We start from the raw sequence: 10,446 nt of genomic DNA, 5'->3' as shown, positions 1-10,446 counted from the left end.
ATTCTCTAATGACATATTATGATTTAGTACAGTAAAAATATTACATATAGCACCTAAGTCACACATCACTTAGACCTGTGTATACTGGCGTGTGACGCTAGGTGGCGATAGTGAGATCACAGGAATGTTTCACTTTTAGTGGAAGAAGTCACACTGCCGGTACTGTTCAACGTGCTGCAAACGATTATTTAACCCACGTTGTGTGTTTAATGATTTCTCTCATCATTTATTCACCACCATGCCATCCCAGATGTGAATGACTTTCTTCTGCAAAACACAAATTAAGATTTTAAGAAGAATATTGCAGCTCTGTAGGTCTACAGTCCAAGTGAATGGGTGCCAACATTTTGATACTCCAAAAAGCACAAAGGCAGCATAAAAGTAATCCATACTGTTCACTGAAGGAATTATGCAGATGCGTACACCAGGAACATTGCTGAGTATATTAGATAGGCTGAATAGAAATTGTGAGGTGGTGAGTTTTAACCTGTTTGTTTGTGCTGACTAATGCCTGAGCTGATAGACTGTAGTTACTGCACTGGGCTCAAGAATACAACACTGCCACACTGAAAGAGCAGGTAGCTCTTCCTTTAACTCCCTAAAGAAAGAGGACCAAACAAAAAAGGAAGATGAGACCATTAAAATGAGGGTGAAGTTAGGTAAAAAAAAAAAAAAAACCCAAGTATACATCTTAAACAGGCTTGAAAACAACAAATACTGTACATGTTTTTTTGTACATTTTAACACTCAGGGGCCGACGGACGGCGCATCCTGCTGGATTTTTTCCTCATAACAGCGGAAACAACTTAAAATACTCCATTTTTGGGCATACAGATAAGTGTAAGACATCATTAGAGACAGTAAAAGGTCTACTTTTGTGTACACTCACAATAACAACAAATCCTTGTGCTTTTGTAAAATAAACAGGATGCGCTTTCAGCTGTCTCTGTCTCCGTGAGCATCTTTCTGAAACACGTAACAAATGAACTGAAACTCCACGAATACTTATCAGACAAACATGAAACGTATGTCTAAAGAAAGCTTAAAATGTCTACTTTTAAATAAAACAATTCAAATTTAAAACAAATATTCTCCTGCAATGTAATCTGTATGAAACTAAAGCGATGTACAGTTTCTCCTGGCTCAGCTAATTAATCGCTAATGTGATCACACCCACACGCAGAGGCCACTATTCATACGGTAATGTTCGGAGACGATCAATGCAGATGGTAAACGCCCCCAACAATGCCTTAAAAAGCATCAAGTTCATTCACTTTCCTGCGCGTTTGGAAGATGGCACGCTACACAGGTGAGGAAGCTCCTGGATAGTGATGAAGAGTTCACATTTTCCTCAGAAGAAGAGTGGGACTCCGATGATGAACGTTTGCATTTTGAAGAGTGACTCGATTCAGCCGAGGATACAATTTCGGATGAGTAAGTCTTTACTTACATTAGTTGACATGCTATTTTATATAAACATGTACATATTTTACTAGTTAGACTATTTCCAGACTTGCCAGCCAGTATTCAGAGTACTGAAATGTGAAATGTCCAAATAGGCAAGTTTTAGTTACAGTTGTGCTCAAATATTTGCATACCCTTGGAGAATTGGTAATATATGTACCATTTTTAAAGAAAACATGAGTGAGCAGGCAAAACACATTTCTTTTATTTCTTATGGGATTCATATTCAACTGTAGGTTATAACAGAATGACACAATCATAAAACAAAACATAGCAACAAAGGAAAAAAAATGAAATGACCCCTGTTCAAAAGTCTGCACATATCCTTAGTTCTTAATACTGTGTATTGCCCCTTTAGCATCAATTACAGTGTGCAGTCTTTTGTAATAGTTGTCCATGAGGCCCCAAATTCTAGCAGGTGGTATAGCTGCCCATTCGTCTTGGCAAAATGCCTCCAGGTCATGCAAAGTCTTTGGTCGTCTTGCATGAACCGCACATTTGAGATCTCCCCAGAGTGGCTCGATGATATTAAGGTCAGGAGACTGTGATGGCCACTCCAGAACCTTCACCTTTTTCTGCTGTAAACACTGGAGGGTCAACTTGGCCTTGTGCTTAGGTTCATTGTCATGCTGGAAAGTCCAAGAGCGTCCCATGCGCAGCTTTCGTGCAGAAGAATGCAAATTGTCTGCCAGTATTTTCTGATAACATGCTGCATTCATCTTGCCATCAATTTTCACAAGATTCCTCGTGCCTTTAGAGCTCACACACCCCCAAAACATCAGTGAGCCACCACCATGCTTCACAGTGGGGATGGTATTCTTTTCACTATGGACCTTGTTGACCCCTCTCCAAACATAGCGCTTATGGTTGTGACCATAAAGCTCTATTTTGGTCTTGTCACTCCAAATTACAATGTGCCAGAGGCGTGTCAATGTGTTGTCAGGCATATTGTAACCGGGCTTTATGGCATTGGTGCAGTAAAGGCTTCTTTCTGGCAACTCGACCATGCAGCTCATTTTTGTTCAAGTATCGTTGTATTGTGCTCCTTGAAACAACCACACCATCTTTTTCCAGGGCAGCCTGTATTTCTCCTGAGGTTACCTGTGGGTTTTTCCTTTGTATCCAGAACAATTCTTCTGGCAGTTGTGGCTGAAATCTTTCTTGGTCTACCTGACCTTCGCTTAGTATTAAGAGATCCACAAATTTTCTACTTAATTGATTGAACAGTACTGACTGGCATTTTCAAGGCTTTGGATATCTTTTTATATCCTTTCCCATCTTTTATTAAGTTCCATTACCTTGTTACGCAGGTCTTTTGACAGTTCTTTTCTACTCCCCATGGCTCAGTATCTAGCCTGCTCAGTGCATCCATATGAGAGCTAACAATCTCATTGACTATTTATATACAGACACTAATTGCAATTTAAAAAGCCACAGGTGTGGGGAAATTAACCATTAATTGCCATTTAAACCTGTGTGTGTTGCCTTGTCTGTAACAAGACCAAACATTCAAGGGTATGTAAACTTTTGATCAGGGCCATTTGGGTGATTTCTGTTATCATTATGATTTAAAAAGGAGCCAAACTACTAAGTGATAATAAATGGCTTCATATGATCACTATCCTTAAATAAAAGACAGTTTTTTTGCATGACCAGTCATATTTTCAAAATCAATGCCAAAATTCCACCATTTCTGCCAGGGTATGAAAACTTTGAGCACAACTGTACATTTAAATGTTGTTTCAGCAAAAGCAGGTATTTAAATTGTATGCTGTATGATATAAATAGGATATAAAAATAATATGAATCTTACCGATCTAAAACTTTTAAATGGTAGTGTAGGTCTAAAGTTTTTAAGTAAAGTCTTTATGTAAAGAAAATGTATAGTTAGATTACTTTTAACTTAAACTTGATTTTGATCATTAAGTCTCCTCACATTCATTCTCTCTCAGGGGAGGGGTCTTTGTCTCAGGTGTGAATCACATCAATATTCATGATCATCCACGCCTCCTCACATATGGCTTTTCTAACACTAAAAGTGTCTTACAAAAGTTAAATGACTATATTGTTTTGTATGAATGAGTGATCAGAATGGTTGTCACATCATTTTGTAGCAAAAACTCTAGGCTACAAGATCCAGTTCTCAAAAGTCTTGTGAACAAATGTTTAGTATGTGTTATATGGCCTTATTTCAGTGACTTAAAATTAGTTTTCAAAAACCACGCATAAACATTATTTTCTCCAAAATACAAACATGTACAGGTGCATCTCAATAAATTAGAATGTCGTGGAAAAGTTCATTTATTTCAGTAATTCAACTCAAATTGTGAAACTCGTGTATTAAATAAATTCAATGCACACAGACTGAAGTAGTTTAAGTCTTTGGTTCTTTTAATTGTGATGATTTTGGCTCACATTTAACAAAAACCCACCAATTCACCATCTCAAAAAATTAGAATATGGTGACATGCCAATCAGCTAATCAACTCAAAACACCTGCAAAGGTTTCCTGAGCCTTCAAAATGGTCTCTCAGTTTGGTTCACTAGGCTACACAATCATGGGGAAGACTGCTGATCTGACAGTTGTCCAGAAGACAATCATTGACACCCTTCACAAGGAGGGTAAGCCACAAACATTCATTGCCAAAGAAGCTGGCTGTTCACAGAGTGCTGTATCCAAGCATGTTAACAGAAAGTTGAGTGGAAGGAAAAAGTGTGGAAGAAAAAGATGCACAACCAACCGAGAGAACCGCAGCCTTACGATTGTCAAGCAAAATCGATTCAAGAATTTGGGTGAACTTCACAAGGAATGGACTGAGGCTGGGGTCAAGAGCCACCACACACAGACATGTCAAGGAATTTGGCTACAGTTGTCGTATTCCTCTTGTTAAGCCACTCCTGAACCACAGACAACGTCAGAGGCGTCTTACCTGGGCTAAGGAGAAGAACTGGACTGTTGCCCAGTGGTCCAAAGTCCTCTTTTCAGATGAGAGCAAGTTTTGTATTTCATTTGGAAACCAAGGTCCTAGAGTCTGGAGGAAGGGTGGAGAAGCTCATAGCCCAAGTTGCTTGAAGTCCAGTGTTAAGTTTCCACAGTCTGTGATGATTTGGGGTGCAATGTCATCTGCTGGTGTTGGTCCATTGTGTTTTTTGAAAACCAAAGTCACTGCACCTGTTTACCAAGAAATTTTGGAGCACTTCATGCTTCCTTTTGCTGACCAGCTTTTTAAAGATGCTGATTTCATTTTCCAGCAGGATTTGGCACCTGCCCACACTGCCAAAAGCACCAAAAGTTGGTTAAATGACCATGGTGTTGGTGTGCTTGACTGGCCAGCAAACTCACCAGACCTGAACCCCATAGAGAATCTATGGGGTATTGTCAAGAGGAAAATGAGAAACAAGAGACCAAAAAATGCAGATGAGCTGAAGGCCACTGTCAAAGAAACCTGGGCTTCCATACCACCTCAGCAGTGCCACAAACTGATCACCTCCATGCCATGCCGAATTGAGGCAGTAATTAAAGCAAAAGGAGCCCCTACCAAGTATCAAGTACATATACAGTAAATGAACATACTTTGCAGAAGGCCAACAATTCACTAAAAAAAAAAAAAAAAATGTATTGGTCTTATGATGTATTCTAATTTTTTGAGATAGTGAATTGGTGGGTTTGTTAAATGTGAGCCAAAATCACCACAATTAAAAGAACCAAAGACTTAAACTACTTCAGTCTGTGTGCACTGAATTTATTTAATACACGAGTTTCACAATTTGAGTTGAATTACTGAAATGAACTTTTCCACAACATTCTAATTTATTGAGATGCACCTGTATATACATGTTGTTCACATATTATTGTAGCCCAGTTTGTGCTGAATACAGTGTTATCAGACTTTAGCCATTAATATGTTTTTAAGCAACTGAAAAAAGCACAAATGTCAAGGCATGTCAAAACTTCTCCAGGGCCCAAAACACCCTCAGACCCCAGAGGGTTAAATTGTATTTAAAACTACCAGGTATTAGCTTGACATTGTTTACTAATTAATTGCTTATTTGGATATAAAACTAGCAGTGACCCAATATCTTGTCCCTACCTGAGGCACACATGTGAGTGAAAAAAAAAAGCATTAGGAACTGTCCAGTGGCACCAGGCTGGAAAGTAGTGGGGAGAATGACATATCAACCAGGACCAAGGATCACTCGCAGGGTGACACTACGGAAGTCCATGTACACTGAGCTAGCAGCCTGCTCACATAAACACTGTACCCGACACACATGATTCACCTCCACCTGAGAAGGAACAGAGGGAAAGAAAAAACATCTGAACAAAATGTAAATTCAGGGATATCTAGAAATAGACTGCAATTTAAAATGCATAGTCTGCACGTTTAAATTCTAACTTTAACATATTTTAGTAATACATTTAAACTACAAATTCTTAACTTCTTAAAGGAATAGTTCACCCTACATTTACTCACTAATGTTGCTCCAAACCTGTACTGTTTGACTCTTCCTTGGAACACGAAATATTTTTATAAACTCTTCACAGGGTTTATTTACTATACAAAGTAAATATTGACTTTCGTCTGTCAAGCTCAAAAAAAGGAAACAAACAACAAAACAGTAAAAGTAATCAATACGACTCATGCACTATATTCCAAGTCTTCTGAAGCCACACAATGCTTCAGGGTGAACTTTTGGGCAAAGTATTCATTTAAACAGAGCCAAAAACAGAATCTGAGAATGTCTGAAAAGTCTGACAAAGATGAACTGATACTGCAAAATCCTTTTTTTTTTTTTTTAAAAAAAAAAAAAAATTAAAAAAACAAAGTCCACTTTCCCCTCTCATGACAATGGTTATTCTGCACGGTGACTTGATTAGTTGCCTGTCAGTTACTCTATCACTTACCCTTAAAACCACAAAGCCGATTGGTAGGTTCTCCTCTCTTCCCTCCTGCCTTTTCATAGAGAGAGAGAGAGAGAGAGAGAGAGATATGCAGGATAAATTATATGAATGTACAATTAGGAAGGAAGAGAGAAACATGGACACATGTTCACCTGTTGTAGATTTTATAGTGTCCCCAAGATACCACAATGATACACTTCTACATCTTAAAGCATTTTCTGACACTTATTGTATTACTCCTAATTGTAACAAACCTAATCATATGCTTACTTAATCTCAACTTTAGCACTGAAGCTAAAATGTTTACTTGAGCTGTCATTTCTTTTTATCTCCTTGGCTTAGTCCCTTATTCTGTCTTTCAATCTTTGCTTTTATGTCTCCTTTCTGAGCTGGCATTTGTTTGGACAATTGGAGCCCTTTTGAACACTTGTGTGTCTTGAAGTTCTGACAAGCAGAAGAGGAGAGTATGGGTGAAATCCCAGATGCATACGTCCATGCAGTGCACCTCTCTCCAGTGGGGCCAGAGGAAAGAGTTTTCTGCAAACATGCACACCACCATGTCTTTGAAGTAATGGCAAAAGTCCTCAAACTCCATCCATGTTCTTAATTTTTCACAAATGTGTAATTTAGCTCTACTTCACTTGTTTTAACACATATACATATATATATATATATATATATACACACACACACACACACACACACTTGTGGCAACCCGAGGGGAATGGACACAAAAAATAAATAAACTTTTAGAAAAAAAAAAAAAAAAAGTTTATATTAGACACACACCTAAATAAACAGACTACACCACCCCAGGGGCCTACAACTGGAGAATCACCCTCAATACAAGAATCTCAAGGCTAACAGATTCAATTCGGTTGGAGTCAGGCATGAGACATGGAGTACGAATAATAGTTTTTGGTACAACCAATCAGGATAAAAGCAGTCCACAGCCCGTGGGGAACTCTTCCACAATACAAAATAAGACAAAAAAATAAAATTACATCACCCAATTAATACACAGACAACAGTTACACACAAATTGGGGGTTGGCGCATGCAATCTCCCATAGGAAGGATCACGTACTCTCCTAACCAAAAAGAGAATACACCGTAACCACACGTGCACTCACACAACAGCAGTCACACTGCACCTCGATATGGAGCACAGCAGCCAGTGAAGAGCACCACTACCAGAAAGTGAAGGGAAAGATGCTGATCCTCCTGCCTTTCAATCGCCCCAATTCTAGGAACCCCCCCCAATTAAAAATAAAACACTAACACAACGAACATACATAAGCATCCATAGAAACACTCCACACACACCTCTTAAATCACAGCAATGTGTTTTAAAAGCACCACCAGGGAGCTCAAACAATAAAACCAGCACGGCCTTTAGGTCGGATAAAACACCAAATAACTAAAATTTATATAAAAAACACCCACACAATATAATGAAAATTCACTTAAACCACAGAGAGAGAGAAAAGCATCCAAAACAATTATACAATTTAACAAAACTCTAGGAACCCCCCAAAAAAGCTACAATACAAAAATAAAAACTACATTAAAAACAAGGCAAAACACGATGGCGACTGCAAGGCAGACATCCAAGCACACCAACAAAATACATTAATACCATTCTGGAGCAGTTCGAGAGAATAGAAACAGAGCAGAAGCAGCCACATGTTGATCCGAATTAACAGCCCGGTCGCCCGGCCAAGTATCATGCTGATCCGATGACAGAACACTCCTGGCCGAGCAAACAATGAAGTGCAGCCCGGTAGCAACCCAAACAGTAAACAAGGAGCAATATAGCCGATCCGTCAGCCCACCACAACATACATAAGGCATCTCTAAACACATCTAAATTTACGTACAGGAAACACAAAAAAATATAAACTACTAACCAAATAAATGACTTAAATACGAAACTCGTTACTAGAGAGAGACATACCTTAATAGTAGCGACCATCACACGGGGATCACCATCCCCATTGCAGACGGGAGCTTTAATGCGCGGGGGGCACTCGCAAATGAGGGTTTACCGTTCAGTTCCTCAGTCCACTAAAAACAAATGAAGCCCATATCACCCTGTTCAAAAAATAAAATTACAGTCCACAATGTAAACGCAAGCAATGAACAGAAATGCAGCGATGACACACAACACTCAGGATGATGCACTTTCAGGTAGCACACACACACACGGCTTTTATAGCCCACATAACCAGGGCTTAATCAAACACGCCCCCACTCCATTAGGTGAGGAAAACGCCTACTGCTATACATACATACAGTATATTGACATGTTACTGTCATTCATGACTTAATTTGCACTACCAAAACTCTCCTACATCTCTGACAATGAGCCTCATCATCTCCCTCTCCCTGCACCCCAGCTGCTGCCACTAAGGAGACCTATAAGTGGCACCAGCAGGAATAGGTTATTATTTATCATATTTTATTCATAGCAATTCACTATACATTAAGTGCAAGGACAATCCCCTTGCAGCAACATGGAGTGACCTGCTTTGTTTGAAATGCAATGGTGATAGATGCAGTCTTAAAAACTTTACATGTCTTGGTTTGACTCTACCTCTTAGAAGCGACTCATGCTTTTCAAAAGTGGGGAAGCACAGACTATGTTTTTTGTGTTTGCAATGTTGCTCTTAAAGTTACTTAACCTACTACGAAGTACACAAATCCTGTCCATGAGTACAGACACCCAGATTAAATTTTACTCCAATAAAAATAGAAGTACTCCTTTAAATTTCTACTTGGGTAAAAGTACAAAAGTAATTACCTTTGAATGTACTTAAGTGTCAAGAAACCAGCCTGAATCCTCTCTACGTGTGCATGCGTGCGTGTGTGTGTGATTGAGCTTGTGGCTTTATTTGTCTTTCAGAAATTGTCTCCTTGACTCCATCCCCTAATTTGTCTGCCTTTACTGCACACCTGAGATCGATTACTCTTGATTGCTCTGGCTATTTATTCACTCTCTGTTCTTTGCCAGATTGTGCTCCTGAGCCTTTCCAGCATTTTGCCTGTGTGTTTGCCTGTGTGTTTGCCTGTGTGTTTGCCTGTGTGTTTGCCTGTGTGTTTGCCTGTGTGTTTGCCTGTGTGTTTGCCTGTGTGTTTGCCTGTGTGTTCCTGACTACTATGACTGTTATTGACTTTCCCCCTGCCTGACGATTTGGATTTTACATCTTGTATTTGGATTATTCCAGTTATTGACTGTTTGCTTGTGTTTGAATATTGCCTGAATATTGACTTTTCTCTTGCCTGACTTTGGTATTTGGATTTGTTTAATAAACTGTTTACTTGTCTCAATATGTCTGTGTCTGAGACCAATCAACCCAATCCGTCACACTTAATTATTAAAAGTACAAGTACTAACCTATTATGACTATAATTGATATTGATAAATGTACTCTCACACTGTACTTATATGCTTTATTTCAAGTCTTCTAAAGCCATACGATAGCTGTGTGAGGAATTTCAGTCATAATACACTGAAGATATTCCCTCCGCCCAAGCTCTCAAATCTCATTTGCATACAGGCAACTCAAATATGCAATATCAACTTCTACAAATGGTCCCACCAAAACCAACGTTGGTTAGGAGTCTGGGATAAAAAAAATATATGAAAGATTATGGACAGAAACCAAAATATTTATCAATAGTATTAATTACCAATAATATTAAATGACCATAAATTACCAATAATATTGAATAATTTTTCTCACTGAAATGTAACAATGTGAATCTTGGGTACAGGTATTTACCATACATACGAGAGGCGGTGTGAAGTATGGTGTTTTTGGTGAAGTTCTAGTGGTGTTTATTTTGTGAAAATGACCGTCTGAGTCATTATTCAGCCTATTAAAAGACTACTCACCAAATAAATAAATAAAAATGGCCATGAAACATTGATTTGCACTGAAATTGTGTAATTATGTGAGAAGAAATAAATGGCTGAACAGCTGAAATTCACCTCCGGTTTGTGTCAGAGTTCTGTTGGTGTTTATTTTGTGAAAATGACCATCTGAGCCCTAATTATTCAGTCTATTACAAGACTTC

At 38.7% G+C, this 10,446-nt stretch overlaps 1 pseudogene; it reads right to left on the bottom strand.

The window, feature by feature from the left end:
* Nucleotides 1–376: 376 nt before the first annotated feature.
* Nucleotides 377–10,446, bottom strand: part of LOC127416118 (calpain-5-like) — a 77,975-nt pseudogene continuing 67,905 nt past the window's right edge.

The sequence above is a fragment of the Myxocyprinus asiaticus genome, chromosome 1 (assembly GCF_019703515.2).
Source record: "Myxocyprinus asiaticus isolate MX2 ecotype Aquarium Trade chromosome 1, UBuf_Myxa_2, whole genome shotgun sequence".
NCBI classification, from domain to species: Eukaryota; Metazoa; Chordata; class Actinopteri; order Cypriniformes; family Catostomidae; genus Myxocyprinus; species Myxocyprinus asiaticus.
Note: the sequence above shows the minus strand (reverse complement) of the source record. Positions and strands in the feature narration are given on the sequence as shown.